Below are 17,408 nucleotides of genomic sequence, written 5' to 3' on the forward strand. Positions count from 1 at the left end.
TTGTGGAATAGTTGCAATATTTACTATCAGCATTAAAAATACTACAGATTTGCACAAACATTTTATTCAGTATAGGACATGTTCACAGCCTATTACTGACTTTTCACATTCTATGGTAACTGTAGGAAAAATTTTTTGCTGCACTCAAGAAACCATCATTCCGCACTCGCCTACGGCTCGTGCGTAAACGTTCTTTCGGTGCAGCAAAGTTGCACAAATAACCAATTCATGATAGATTTGATGAAGAGTTTCTAGCTCTTTACCTCTACCTCTAACTTTCTAATTGACAGAAATCAACCTACTACATTTCAAACAGTTTCTAAAAAAATCTGTGCTTAGAATCTGTTTAGCTCAGAATTATTCGCACGGTACATCAAATACAGTACCTCATTTGAATTTCCCATTTTCTCCTCACATAGTCTGTGGAAAACACTACAGCCGAGAATCATTCCAGTGAGTTGTTTGCATGTAAGGGCGCGCAGATTATGCGCGTTTAATTATTCGTTAAAGTGATGTCAGACCAAACCACCTGTGGAGGGATCAAGGCCGGGCCAGTCCAATTTTATGTGGTGTTGTGTTTTCGGTTTTAATTACAGATTTTGATGAGCTGTGGTCCAGATTATCTCGGCCTGCATTTCATGCTCACATAAGAATAATCGTGCTACGAAAATTCCCTTTTCAAATTTTGCAGAATGGTTTTTGGTATCAGCCTGGAGAAAACAGGTTCTGTGAATACCAAAATTAATAGTGTGATGTAGTTCCCAAATTAGATGTTTCGCTTTGTGGTCATTATTGATCTATTATGCTTTTGAAATAATATTGAAGCAACGATCCTATTCTTGTAGACTAGCACACGTCATTGCCTTTATTTTGGCTGAAGAAGAAAATCCATTACAAAAAAATGGAAAAAATGTGCTGATTCATGGATCTTTCCCTTGTCCTAAGAAGGGAAAGAAGAATTGTTATAATAGTATGAAGTATGAAATAGTAGTATACATCATGATCAAAGACACTGGAATAGAAAACTTTGGGAAATTTTCTGATGATATTATGATTATTCTGATTCTGAAGAGACCTACAATTTCCAGCAATTTTTCACTTTTGAGCTACTATAGCCTATCAAAGTGTAAATCATAAAATGATGACTGTATCCATAGTTGTTCTCCAAAAGACCCAAGTGCAGTTGCTAAATATTTAAATATTACCCTGCACATCATTTGCATATTGCATAGTGCAAATTTGATATATTTCAAAACTATAAAGTCCCAATTAACAGATTTGATGTAAGGATTAAAATTTGGAATCTATGTTCAAATTAGTTATAAACTCATGATCAAATATTTGAATAATTTATTACAGTGTGCTTCAAAAAGAACTCATTATACAAGCAAACAAAAAACTTTATCAAACTTCTGTGATTATTCATTATTGGTGGAGTAAATACTGTGCATGAAATGTCAATATATTTCAGAATTGTTATCACTCTACGGCCTATTATTATCTAATAGCTGATAAATTGCAGTTTTTTCTATGTAATGAAAGATATATACGAATCATGTAATGAAATGTGGGTAATTGTATCACTATCCAAGAATCACAACTAGAACATTCTATTCTGGTTTAACATCGAAGGTTTAATTCTAACTCCAGAATGCATTACTCCTACTCCATAAGTAGATAAAACTTTCCTTCAATTTTAATAATTTTGAGAAATCATAAAAAAATATGGTGTGGCGCACTCACACACTTTCCTTGCCGTTAGGAAAATTCATCACCTGACGTTAGTGTTCCCGCGCATCTCAAGTCTAGTATTCAAAAGATTTGAGCCAGCTGGTGACAGGCAATGACGCTGGAGACACACGAGGTCTGCTATCTCTCATAGTGAATCATTAATAGAATCAACAGTTGCCAACATTTTGATATATTGGATAATCACTTTTTCTCGAATTTCGAGCTTATTTTAAATTTTAGATGAAAATGTTGCTGAACATTAATTGTAGAGATTCTAATGCTTAATCTTTTCCACACGAAATTGTATCTGAAGCCTGATATTGGGAATCTAAAATCAAACTTTGCATAGATGGGCGGCGCTCCTGAAATTTTTACAGATCTGGGACTTGAGGCAGTTGATAGAGCTTATCGATGATTATTTTAGGTATCACTTTTATCGAAATCGATGGAGCCGTTTTCGATAAAATCGCAAAAACCCCTTTTTTGACAACATTTTCGCCATTTTAGCCGCTATCTTGAATCGCATTGTCACACTCATACACACACACACACACACACACACACACACACACACACACACACACACACACACACACACACACACACACACACACACACACACCACACACACACACACACCACACACACACCACACACACACACACACCACACACACACACACACACACCACACACACACACACACCCACGAGCTAGCTTTGATCATCAGATTAATTCGAAGCACTAGGGCGCCCAACACTAATTCAAATTTATCACTCACGTGTCGAAAATCTTCTTGTAAGCCGCCGATGTCGATCCAACTCCATGTGGTCCGGGAATATGGTAGCCGGAATCGTCTCCTCCAAGGGGTTAGAAATTTAATTAAAAATGAAAATGACTTCTGCTTCACAATAGCATCACGAAGTCTTTTAAGAAATTTTATAATTTAATTTAACTTTACTTTTACAAAATCATTAGTAAGGTACTACGCTCTAAAATATTTGGGGTCCTCTCCTGGTGGCATTTGGTTGGCGAGTGCTGGTTCTCCTTTTTCAAGTTTTACAGATCCTATTTCCGACTTTCAAATTAGCATAAAATTTAAATATCTTAGTCCTCCGCCATTAGGTTCAAATAGATCTTACAAAAAATGCCAAAATATTGCTTAGATTGTATGATTAATAATTTCTTTGCATTCGAGCCATATCGATAACATAGACTATACAAGTTTTAACACAAAATCTAGTACATTTATATAAATATATAGAAATATTTTTGAATTGGCCTACAGTTGCCGCCTATTAACTGCCGTTTTACTATTGGTGCATGCAAATTTTATTCGGTATTCATGCGCCTGGTACCTCTTATTTCCTGAATACATTAAATTATTTTTATTTGGTTTTTTATTTATGCTCTTTACATGCTAGCTAATATTCTATACATTAATATTAATTCCATGCTACCTAATAATTAGCCACGTGATCAGATGTTTTTTCACATTGCACACCATCTGATTGCAATAAAGCTCTGCCAAGGGTTTTGGTCAGATTCTACGTTTCTCGGTTTGATCGATCTCTAGGTCACCGATCCGTGAATACATGTACATAACCTCAATCTTCAAATATTTTATATAATAATCTATTTATGAGCAATAAAATTCCTTCAAATCCTTTTAGGTTTTTGTACCATTTAGCCAGAACAAGCTGATGCTATCTAATCTTAGTTATTATCTATTTGGCGATATTAGCCAGTTACTTTATTTTCAGACCTATTACTGTTTCTGTTAGGAATTTTTATCTACCCAAATTTAATACTTTACACGCGCCCTGGGTTTGAATTCAAATATTTGAGAATCAATGTTTTTAATGAAAACCCACCCTTCAATACATCGATATACACTATACTTTATTTATAAATTATACTCTCATACTTCTATCACAGTTCGCAGACATATTTGCTGCATCTCCTTTATACCTTTATCAAATACATAACAAATTCTCCTCCTCAACACACATAAATATCATAAATATAAACTTCTAAACGCACTCCTCCTGACAACACTTAAACATAGTATTTTTAATTCGCCGCTTGCAGGGCCGCCAACCTAACTACACACATTTCATAATTCTCACAAATGATTCCTTTTAGACAATAATTTCGATTCACAAACTTCTGGGCTTATATCTTATTATTTCTTAGGTCTTAATATAAATATTTTCTATACATCAGGTAATACTTTTCTTTTGCTAATGGCTCTTTGGTTTTTTGGTAGCTTGTATTCACTTTAGTCTTTTCAGGTAACAAACGTGGCATAATTAAAGTAATAAATATAAAACATATAAATAAATATACCGACATTAATAAATATATAAATACATAATAAATAACAATAATAAATAACAATTTTGGGTACCATACTTTTTCATAATCATATGTTTGCAGGCATTACATATTTGATTCAGTGGCCTTGCCCAGCTGGTCACTGGTTCTACAGAATTTGCTGTCGAATTTCATAATTAACCTAACTGCTGCATTTTTCTCTTTAAAGGTAATTTACAAATTTTAAATATACTATCCCCGCTTGTGTCCTTTTTTAGTGGATGTAGCTAATTTAATTACACATTTAAAATTATTCTTTTTCTTATTGCAGGCTTCTAACGGCTTGGAAGGAATTAAAACACTGGATTGTTGCCATGCGGTCCTATGCCAAGATTAAATTTATTAAGGAAGGTTAGTAATCGGTTTGATAATAATGTTTTCCTTGATTTCTTATCATATTTATTTCAAATTCTGTGATATTGCATGTAAAAATCCCGTGGTTTACTTGCATCTTCTTGCATTCTGTTTGTAGATGTTGTAGGCTGGTGAGGTTATCTGCTATCCTTTGTTGATTGTTGAGGCTGTCCTATTATTAACTTATCTTCATGAATATAAAACCCCGGTATCTTGTATACTTTTTTAAACAATTCCTTGATTCATTAATGGTAGTTCCTTTCAATCCATTCTTTTCCAATCATCATGTAATTTTAATTCATCTTTCCTCTTATATTCATTTAATATTCTTGATCTCGGTTCATTATAACTCATTAGGCTTACAACAATAAACATTTTTATAATATTAACTTCCCAATTTTCAATACTAGATTCTTTAACAATAACAATACAATATTTTTCGTCTATCCACAACACAGTCTTTTATTAATATCACAGCCATTATTAACAAACATTACACACCATATCAAAACATTTATTTCTTCTAATATATAATCTCTTGTCATATAATAGCCAGGTACTTCCATTTTATTATATATTCCTTATTTCTCACTCTTCTTAACACTTTCCATTCTTCATTAGCTCCCACAAGTAATCCAATTTATTGTCCGCGCATGAATCGATGTAGTCCTTCTAATAGCTTCGGTTCTATCCCATTTATTTGATCCGTTTTTATCCCGTTTCCTTAGCCCATTCTTCCGGTCACATCGCTCATATCTCTCTTGAAGCGTATGTGCCGCGGATGCAGTTGTCGTCTCCTGTCTTCCTCGGTGCCGGTCCGGTGTCCTCTTCGGGCGTTTGAACCGTGCATGCGGCCTATCGCGCGCGTGGTTCCTCCTTCGTCGCTTCTTCCGCCTCCGGCCTTGCGATGCATGCTTCTCTTGTTCCGCTAGTCCGTCCTCCTCGTCCTGATGCCGGTCGGGTGTCCTCGGGCGCCTCCGTCTCCGGCCTTGCGATGGTCGCTCCTCTTGTCCTGGATCCGTCCTCCCTGTTGTCATCCTCTTGGTCCTTTGTCTGCTTCGGTGTGTCCATTGGGCGGGTGCATGGATTCTGTGCGCGGGTGCTGGTGCGGTCAAACAGGTAGATGTGCGGTCTCTGTATTGCGGCTGCTCTCCTGCGGTGATTGGACTTCGTGGGAAACAGATACTTAATATGGGTTATGTTTGCGGGTTGTTTTAATTTCATGGTGGGCGGCGGTTTTAGTTAAAATATTGCCAAAAGATTTCTTAGTGCGCCTCTAAAGGCCAACTGAACATACCTACCACCAATTTGAACGTTTTTGTTCCGGGAGATTTTTAGTTATGCGAGTGAGTAGTGAGTGAGTGAGTGAGTGAGTCAGTCAGTCAGTGAGTGAGTGCCATTTCGCATTTATATATATAGACAATGCAAATGACACTAATATAATAACATTGAAAGATAGAATAATAAGATAGTACTTCTTTTCTTCCAAATTTATAGGTAAAAAAGTCCGAAATAAGGTTAGAATTTCACGTGTACAATTTTGATAGAATTTCAGTCCAAAACAAAAATGAAAACTATAAATTTTGAATTAAGATGGCTTGAATTAATGAATTAATTGGAAATATTACACTCAATTACCACTTGTAACGAATAATGTTGAGTTATTTAAGAAAATTTGGAACCATTCAAGCAACAGAGCTCAGCTGATGAAACATATCAGTCTGTCTGTAGAACAGAACAACCATAAAGAAAGCACACAACTATAGACACGTTCTTCCCTCTCTATCATCATACTACAAAATTCACCCGACCTCTTACATCCCCTGTTCCTTGAGTAAGGAGAGGAAATCGGTTGAATTTGCCGCTATACTCTGACCATCAAGGGGAATAAGAGAAAACAGATAAGGGGCACCGAAAACTGAAAACTCCCTAAAGGGCTTAGCAGAAGTTATCCAGAACCAGGTTGCTTCTGTTATCAAAATGGAGCCGTCTTAATCGGGTGTAGTTGCCGTAGATGCACGGTTGTGAATGGTAGAAGCTGCAGTAGCAGGGAAGCAGTGAGTCGATGGATGGCATTTCACGATCACCGGCATAGAGATGGATTTCGGCAATCGATCCCCGTGCTTCAATCGCGGATTAGGCAAGAAATGATCAGGTATCTGCTGCAGTAGGGAGATAGGGACAGGGAATACGATAAGACGGGGAGGAAGGAGAAAAGATGACTAGAGGTGAGAAGACTAGGAATATAGGTACAGGGAAAGGAATGTGATGAGGAGGGGGGAGAAAAGCGAAGGAGGAGGAGAAGTGAGAGGAGTATAGGGGGAAGAGGAGGATGATGAGGAGAAGGAGGAGGAGGAGGTGGAGGAGAAGGAGGAGGGGAAGGAGGAGGAGAAGCAGATGGAGAAGAGCAAGAATAAGGAAGAGCAAGGAGATGAAGAAAAAAGGAAGAACAATAATAGAAAAATATAAAGCATACAAGAAGGTGGATTAGATGTAGAATATGAAGGAGTGAAGGAGAAGGAAGAAAATTGTAGGAGAATTGATCATTCCAAGGACAGATAAATTTATAATGGAGATGACACTAGAAGCGCACAAGACGTTGACTGAAACAGATAGAAGAATGAAGTATTCAAATATGGGAGGTTGTAGGACAATTAGGAGGTGGGATTGAACGACCATGAAGATAAAGTTAAAGTAAATTCGTATGGCTTTTGTTGGTGGGGAGTCCCTTGCGGGAAGGTCCCACCGCCTGAATATATAATTTAAGCCGTCAATGGGCCTTACGACTGTCATACTTCAGCCGGGACCGACAGTTTAACGTGTCCATCCGATAACAGGGAGTGATCTGCTTAAAAAACTTTTGGTATTGAGAGGGTTTGAACCCGGGATCTCTGTGCTGCTACGCAAGCACTCTATCCACTAGACCACGGATCACTCCACTATGAAGATTATGGAGGTAGACGAGAAGAAGAAGAAGAAGAAGAAGAAGAAGAAGAAGAAGAAGAAGAGTGATTATCCAACGTTTGCAACATATCCTAAAATTTGATGAAACGTTCAACAAATCCATCATCACGATTCAAAAACATCATCTAATTCTATCATTGACAAAATCCATGAAAAATACGCATGATGCCAAGTAAATTAAAGTCACAAGATTGTTCTGTCCTTACAGTGAGTGAGTTTGATTTTAATAAATGCGAAAAGTATAAAATGACCGTGCAGCTTCTCAATAAATCTCCATGTCTGGGTGGTCCAAACTGCACTTCGGTGGTCCCTTCCTGGTTTCACGGTAGCATCTTCTCATCACTCTTCTTCTTCTCCTTCAACTTCTTCTCCCTTCACCTTCTTCTTCCTCTACTTTTTCTTATCCAGTGTAACGTTACCCAGCGGTATCCGAATATATGGTGACATCAAAGGAGTATGGTGACCCTGACATTTCGTGTAAACTTTGGGATGTATGTGTATGAATCAATAAAAACAAACCCCCGGGGATAAAGAATAGTAGAAGTTACCACAGGTGGAGAAACAACAGTGATAAGAAACAGGAGGTGGAGGTGAACACACAATGACTAGAATAATAGAACAACAGTGTTGTTTGAGAGACAACTACTAGACCGAAAGTATTGAAAACATTTCGCTGTTTACTACAATACTGTAGGGCGGGGTTTCTTTTTACTTTTCTTTTTATTTACGTTTCTCTATATTTTTATTGAGCTTATTCTCAAACCCTGTGGATGAGAATATATTATAGATGATTATCTATCACACCTTCTAAAGTACCATACGGTACTGAAGTACCACAAAGTAAATTCTAGTGAATTGAAGTACCGGCAACTTTCAGGAGGTAAAGCTCTACTTAGTTCAAATAGCTGTTGCATTTTCAATTGTAACCATAAGAATAAGTTCCAGATCTTCAATTATAGATAAAGCTATAAACAATGATCCTCAAAGCCATAAATTCAAAATTGTTTGTCATAGTACTATCATAAAAAATTTGGAAATTCAAATTGGAGATTCGAATTTTTTTTTATCTGTCTTTTCATGTTCATGTTTAATTTATTGAAAATGTCTACCAATACAGTAATAACCTATTGAAACTCTCCTGCAATCCTCATACTCGCTGCAATTTGACTCATAATAATTGAGTGAAAATGTTTTTTATATTTCAAAGAACTAAAAGATTAACTCTGATCTGCTTCTTAGTTAATTGTTTTCAACCCATTAACGGGCATCCACTTTGTCAAGTTTACTTGAAATCAAGAAAACTTCAAACAGCCATTTTTCCAAAATGAACGACTTTGGCAAACTCAAAGTCAAGTTAACTTGCATACGAGCTTTCATAACCAAAAAGTCTGTACTATGTGAGAAATAGTTAATCCAAAATATTATAAATGTAATTATATTCAGAAGTTTTCTTCTTTATATGCACCATACTTTTTTGAATTGTTGTTTTTATAGATTCTAGATTTAATGACAACTGTTTTTACTTTTTATCCACTTTTCAATCCTTTTATCTCCGTTTCTATTATTCTTTGTAGGTTGAATTGTAACTAAGTTCAATGCCGAAGTCAAACATGCACAAAATCATCTTGAGTCAAAGAAACTTGTAGCTTGAAGTTTTGAATCGACAAGACTTGAAGAAGGGTTCACATTGGTATATTAGATTGAAGTTTCTGTTATTGTAGTTCCAAGTTTCCTTGAACTCAAGTAAAATTGACTAATGTTATCCCTACTTCAGCTTTTTACACGTAGAAAGCTGTTTCTACTTACTGATGCAACGTACTCTACGACTTGTCAAACCAACTAGAAAACCCACTGGAACATCTTTTCGGGCTCCAAATTGGATATCAATTTTCCAAGTAAGCGCCTCCAGGACTTCGACAGCGGGCTGGCTGAAGTCCAGATGCTGGAAAGCAGGTGAGAAACTTGAAACTCTCTCTCTCCCTTCACCCACACACTTTCTCACTCTCCTCTCTCTCACTCACACACACCCTCTCACTCATTCTATCTGCCATCTGCATGGCTCAACAGATAGCCGATAGAGCAAGTCACTTCCTCTCCCTTCGCCCAAAACCTATCAGTAAACATTTCTCCCTAAAAAAAAAGGCAATAATTGATCTACTACCAGCATATGCCCAGCCTATCTCCGGGCTAAACACACCACCCTTGTAATTTTGTTCAGGTAAATGTAGTTACCATCTGCTGCACGTGCCACTCCCACTAGCATAAGGTCTTATGGAAAACACAGCTTTTTCAAAGATTAACAACAAATCTGGGTTTGATTTCTGATAGAGGATGCAGTAAAAATGAACAGGAAAAGGAAGTGGGAGAAAGATACAGATGGAGGGAGAAAATGATTGGAAGAAGGGTTGAGAATGATCGGTTCCACACAATTTTGAAGGATTTCGATGTGAGGGGGAATCTACTTAGTCTTTAATTTCGTTGTGCTTCTGGCACGGGAAATTGGAGGCAGATTTCCTAAACCCTCACTTTTCTCCTCTTCTTCTTCCTCCTACTCCTCCTTTTCCCTCTGCCATACAAACCAATCGAGAGATTATATTTTCCTACCTGACGGAGATCGGAAAATCTGTCTCCTCATCCTGCTCCTCCTCCTCCACCTCACCATCCAACTCCTGTCTCCTCATACTGCTTTTCCACCTCCTCCTCTCCTCATCAATTCCTCCACCTTCTAACCATCCTTTCTCTTCTCCTCCTCCCTCTTCCCAAAAGGAGTGATAACGACGGATTGGCCAGAAGGGAAAACGGATAATTGGCTGTTGGCGTTAACTTTGTGATTATAAAACATGGTTTTTTGCTACTGTGGAGTTGGGTCTGTTGTTTATTAAGCTCGTTAAATTTTTTCAGATTGAGACTTTTAACGATGAAGCTATTAGAGAAGGGAGAGAGAATCAATGCAGTTGATAGAGTTGTGGCTTGTTAATCTATATATTCTCACGATATTGAAGACAAGTAATGATAATAATATATTATTGTAATAGAAAAATCATCATCCATCAACCGTAATACATTTCAATATTGATTGTCAAAAAATAAATTTGGCAATTTGACAATTTGGCAATTTGGAAATTTGACAATTGATTGTCATTCAAAAAAGAAATTGTCATGAAAACAAAATGATGCTATCCATGTATCCATGTCAAAACAATATATCCATGCTACATTATATTCAGATAAATGGACAAACGAAGATCATGTTTATGACAATGCAATTAAGGATGGCATTATGACATACATTAGATAGCAAACAAATTTGAAAAAAGTTATTATAATTATTCTATTAGAATGGAAATACAATTATTATTCTTATTGTTTTTCAGATGCAGCTTTGGCTGGAACAGCAGCTACCCCCTTGAGCGTGCGTGCGTGCGTTGTGAATGACAGACTGAGTGGAGACTGGCCAATGCAACTGCATCACTGCCAGGGACTCTATGTGCCGGTTGCACGAAAGCCGGTTTAATTTTAACCGCGATTAATTCCACGACAACCAATCAGAAGAGCCGTCTTTTCAAAAACGCCTTCTCTGATCGGTTAGTTAATCACTGTTAAAATTTAACGGGCTTTTGTGCAACCGGGCTTATGTATTTATGCATTGGCTCCATGAGATAAAACAGACGAATATTATGTGATTGATTCAATCTAATAATGCATTATAATTAATTCATTACACAATATAATATTCCTTTATTAATTCATTTGATCAAGCATTACAATAATGGAATAATGGAAATTTCGTTATTCAAATATTTTTCCCCTGGACTTGATGCAGCAATTGACCAGAAAGTGCGAGCCTATACAAATTTAAATTGAATTACAGTAATAATTGTATCTTTCAGAAATTAATAAAGATACTCAAGATAAGGATGTTGGATAGATAGTAAGATTCTGATTTGTAGTTTCAGATTGATGATTTGGTGTAGAAATTGAAATGTACATAACCTACATAATATTTGGACAATTTTAGACAAAATTAGAAAATTGAAGAAGTTTTGGGCAATAGCCTGTTTTTTCTTTTCCGACTATTGTATTTTTGCTCTATCCAGTAAATAAATAAACTGTTAAATAAATAAAATAATAGCCAAGTAACCTGAAACCCAGTGTTAGCCAAGTCCTCCACCTTCAATTGAGAATGTTTCTATAACAGAGAAACAAAAATTGCAAGCCTAAACAAATTGAAATTAAATTACAGTAATAATCATTGTAATCTTCAAGTTGATAAAGATACTCATTATTAAGATACTGGATAAACTGGAGATAATAGCCTTGTAACCCTTAACCCAGGTTTACCAAAGTCCTCCACCTTCAATTAAAAATATTTCTATAGCTTGAAACCTACTCGGAAACTCTTGGCGCGCGGCTTTCACAATATAAATGGCTCGAGTTGATCAAGTAATGACCCACTTTGCGAGAACTTAGCGGCAACTTGGAGCTTGCGAAGTGAAGTGAAGTTGGGGCTTTGAGGTCTTAGTTATGACGAAGAGGGAATTATCGCGGCGAAATGACAGGGAGAGATTTAATACGATCGAATTACACGCTTGAAGTTGGCTTGGATTAAGTTGGCGCGGATCTGCAGATACTAAGCTACCTAAACAGAGTGTAGCCGAACAAAACTTCCATGACCTGCACTGACTGACATTGGAGGTGCAGCTCATAATATCTACTTCAGATGGAATCGAGTCTGATAGATATCTGAGATTAACAAAAATATTCAGTCAATCAAACAATATATTATATAGTAATACAATGAGAATTTATAATATTATAAGTTGATCATTGGTTGAACGATAGTTAATAAATTACTTGATCAATTTCGTCCCTCATAAATCAATCCAAATTCATTTTTTCAAAGTATAAGGTGGTCAGGGAGATCATGATTTCGGTTCAGAGTTCCAAGAGAAAATGAATAGCAAAACCGCACATTGATATCTCAACCCGTATCAGTCTTTCAAAAGTTATAAGATTTTGTTGTACAATATATTTACCAGCTGAAATCATGTGTCAGCGCATGAAGGACTGTCTGTGTGATAGCTCCCAAATAGCCTCTGCTGATGTTATGAATGAATAAATGAATGGAAAAACTCAAAGTACACTGGAAAAACTATTGTAATGAATTGCATGCAATGAATTCTCCAGCTGACTGAATGATAAAACAAAACAATTTTTTTCATATGCACTTTCAATGATATTTTTATATCCTGAAAAAGGTCGAAGGAGTGACTCAATTTTGTTATCCAACAAACAACAAAGAAAGGTTCGAAGAATACGTGTTCAAAATTTGAAGCTGATTGATCAATTCTTTCTAAAAATACAAACAGACATACAACGAGTTTGGCCTTCAGAAAGTCAGAAGTGAGAACTCGCTAACGCTCGTTCAACTACAAATAATAGTTCAAAGCCAATGATAAATGTAGAAATTATAGTTTATTTACTGTTTATTTACAAGAAAAGTTACATTGCTGTACAATATATTCAGTTAACACTTTAATCAGATTACATTATCACTTGCACGACATAAATTAATGTCGAAATCTCACTAGAATTGCATAGTGCTAGCTGGAAATATTCCATTAGGTTATGTTGTCGGGTTCATGTTGACATAATTATTGCAATAGCAGGTCATGCATATCGAATTGTGACGCTTCGCCAGATTGATAACTCGATGTGGGGTTTAACTTAACCTGTTTACAAAATTAACAGACTAGCAAATGTTATTAGAGGAGCTGAAATCCTATTTGAGATGAGGGAAGTGTAAAAGAGAATTGTGGGAGTGGAAGGTTATGGAGGAGGAAAGGAGGGGGGAGGATGACTTGGAAAGGAGGAGAAGAAGGAGAAGGATGAGTAGGAGGAGAAAGAGGAGGAGAAATAGGAGAAAAAGGAGGAGATTGATTTATTGATTGATTAGCTGCCTTCATTAAAAACCTAGGAGGGCGAAGTTAGGGCGCAGCCGGCCCTCTCTTACACTTAACCCTCCAATACAATTCTAAAACTAAAACACTTTACAACAAGGATTATAAGATTAAGAAAACAAACTAATTTTAACAAGGAAGGAGGAGGAGGAGAATGAGGAGGAGGAGAAGGAGAAGGAGGAGGGAGAGGAGTAGGTGGAGGAGGAGGAGAAGCAGGAGGAGGAGGAGGAGGAACAGGCAAATTGAAGAGGGGAAGCGGAGGATTGAAGGATTTTAAAAAATTATAATATTCAAGTGTTAAAGGTGAAGGGACAAGAAAGTATAAGAGTGAAACGAAAAAGGGATAGAAAAGGATTTTAAAAATATTGGAGAGGGGAGAAGAAAATTGTAAATGAGATTAGGGTTTATTATTAAAACGGGATTAAGCGATGTCAAATTGGAAGAAGCAGTAGAGGAGAAGCATAGAAATATAAGTGTAAATGAAGAAGAAGAGGATTAGAAGATGAAGGCAGAGGAGGAGATCCGAATTGCAAAAATGAGAGGAACTTATTTTGTTAGAAAATGCTTCTAAGAGAACTGACTGAGCAACAAACAGAAGACAGGGAGAAGTTAATAAAATTGGAATAAGTAAAAAGTTAATGACAAAATAGAATTAAAACAACACGAGGTGAGGAACATCCGGTAAGAGATTATTAATTGAACAAAACAATGAGAATAGAAAGGTGAGAAAATAATTAGAACTGAGAAAATGTAAATAAAACGGCTGGAAAGATAGATAATGTTGAGAGAATAGAAAGATTAGTATTGATTCTGAGAAAAAAAGAAGAAAAAAGTCTGGAATGAAAAAGTCTTGAGGAGGATACGAAAGAGAAGAATAGTAAGAGAGATAAGAAGAGAAGAATAAGGATATGTAGAGCAAGAAGAAGAAAAGGATAGGGATGTGAGGAGAGGTAGAAGTAAGAGGCGATAATTAGATTTGCCTCCACAAATGTAGTAGGAAGTAGGATATAGGAAAGAGCAGAGCTTTTCAAACATGGGTTGGTTGAGTTGTTGGGAAAGGGTACGGTATGGGATTTATGCTCCGGAAGGGGACAAAGTCCCCGGGGTACACTTTCGGGTCCCCCCCCATCACAGCCCAAGCAAGCGGAAAATCTTGCAAGGCGCTGCAGACGTGATGAAAATAACCTGCAACAATCAGATTTTCTCAAAGATATTCTACGGAAAAATGTTTGCTGTATGGTGTGACATGACGAGGTGGGACTTTTAAAGGAAAGACTATTTAAAGAAAAGAAAAGAAAATATTTAAAGTGGCATATATGTGGCATAATATGGACTCATAGGCCGATAAAAGAATTAGAAACATCCAAAGAGTCAATAGCTTGTTTGGCCTATATAGCCGGGAGACATTGCTGTGTCCGGCCTGCAAAAACTGAGCTTCAAATTGAGAATTCAAAATCCACGCATCTACTCAGATGTAGTCTTGTTTTTGGGTCTAAAGGTTATCATTGTTAACGAATTTATCACCACCACATCAATCTATTACAGCTTGGAGGCCCCAAATTGGATTAGAATTGTATAAATTTTCCCCATTTTCTAATGAAAAATGTTAATTTCAAAAGAAATACAAGAAAGAAGATAAAATCTATCCATGATATGTCATTTCTTCAATTCATAAAGATTTGGGTAGCACATAAAATATGTGCTAGCATATGCACAATTTCATGCATATGCTAGCACAGCATACTAAAATATAAAAAAATGGAATTGGAAATTATAAGAAACTTAATGATTATTAAACGAAATCCAAATTGAATGCTGCGAATCACCCCGAAGACTTCTGCAACTGCAAATATTGACAACATGTTAAACAATTAGGTGGAAATTCGATGATTACATTTACCCTGTTGTCAATATTTGCAGTTGCAGAAGTCTTCGGGGTGATTTGCAGCATTTAATTTGGATTTCGTCTAATAATTATTATTATTTCATTAGCATTTGAATCAATGCGATCGATATCTCAGAAATTTCCATCTATAAGGAACTTGGTAAATAAAACATTTTTTCTCCCTCAGGAAAATTGTTGCCCTCGGCTTCGCCTCGGGCTTCAAACTTTTTCCCACAGGGAGAAAAAGTCGTACTTTCCACTCTAGATATACAAATAACTATTATCTTTTAGTCGCTACAGGCTTTACACGTCAATTAAGAAGTTGAGAAGACAAAAATCATGAAATTTCATTGCCATAAAATATTTTAATAAATCTACTGCAATTTTCGAAATTTGAATAGTAGAGTGGAGAGGCAAGTCAACTTTTATTTGTTCATGTTCAGATCAAGGTTTGTCAGTAAAATATTTCAATCATAGAAAGTAATTTGAAATTTGATAATGAACATCAAATTGGAAGAGGAAGAAGATTATTTTCATACGTAATTTTTCTAATCGATAAGACGTGATTATCCTAACGTTTGCAACATATCCTAAAATTTGATGAAACGTTCAACAAATCCATCATCACGATTCAAAAACATCATCTAATTCTATCATTGACAAAATCCCATGAAAAATACGCATGATGCCAAGTAAATTAAAGTCACAAGATTGTTCTTGTCCTTACAGTGAGTGAGTTTGATTTTAATAAATGCGAAAAGTATAAAATGACCGTGCAGCTTCTCAATAAATCTCCATGTCTGGGTGGTCCAAACTGCACTTCGGTGGTCCCTTCCTGGTTTCACGGTAGCATCTTCTCATCACTCTTCTTCTCCTTCACCTTCAACTTCTTCTTCTCCTTCACCTTCTTCTTCCTCTACTTTTTCTTATCCAGTGTAACGTTACCCAGCGGTATCCGAATATATGGTGACATCAAAGGAGTATGGTGACCCTGACATTTTTCGTGTAAACTTTGGGATGTATTGTATGAATCAATAAAAACAAACCCCCGGGGATAAAGAATAGTAGAAGTTACCACAGGTGGAGAAACAACAGTGATAAAGAAACAGGAGGTGGAGGTGAACACACAATGACTAGAATAATAGAACAACAGTGTTGTTTGAGAGACAACTACTAGACCGAAAGTATTGAAAACATTTCGCTGTTTACTACAATACTGTAGGGCCTGGGGTTTCTTTTTACTTTTCTTTTTATTTACGTTTCTCTATATTTTTATTGAGCTTATTCTCAAACCCTGTGGATGAGAATATTATTATAGATGATTATTCATATCACACCTTTCTAAAGTACCATACGGTACTGAAGTACCACAAAGTAAATTCTAGTGAATTGAAGTACCGGCAACTTTCAGGAGTAAAGCTCTACTTAGTTCAAATAGCTGTTTGCATTTTTCAATTGTAACCATAAGAATAAGTTCAGATCTTCAATTATAGATAAAGCTATAAACAATGATCCTCAAAGCCATAAATTCAAAATTGTTTGTCATAGTACTATCATAAAAAATTTGGAAATTCAAAATTGGAGATTCGAATTTTTTTTTATCTGTCTTTTCATGTTCATGTTTAATTTATTGAAAATGTCTACCAATACAGTAATAACCTATTGAAACTCTCCTGCAATCCTCATTACTCGCTGCAATTTGACTCATAATAATTGAGTGAAAATGTTTTTTTATATTTCAAAGAACTAAAAGATTAACTCTGATCTGCTTCTTAGTTAATTGTTTTCAACCCATTAACGGGCATCCACTTTGTCAAGTTTACTTGAAATCAAGAAAACTTCAAACAGCCATTTTTCCAAAATGAACGACTTTGGCAAACTCAAAGTCAAGTTAACTTGCATACGAGCTTTCATAACCAAAAAGTCTGTACTATGTGAGAAATAGTTAATCCAAAATTATAAATGTAATTAATTTCAGAAGAAGTTTTCTTCTTTATATGCACCATACTTTTTTGAATTGTTGTTTTTATAGATTCTAGATTTAATGACAACTGTTTTTACTTTTTATCCACTTTTCAATCCTTTTATCTCCGTTTCTATTATTCTTTGTAGGTTGAATTGTAACTTAAGTTCAATGCC

This window comes from Nilaparvata lugens, chromosome 6, assembly GCF_014356525.2.
Source record: "Nilaparvata lugens isolate BPH chromosome 6, ASM1435652v1, whole genome shotgun sequence".
Lineage (NCBI taxonomy): Eukaryota > Metazoa > Arthropoda > Insecta > Hemiptera > Delphacidae > Nilaparvata > Nilaparvata lugens.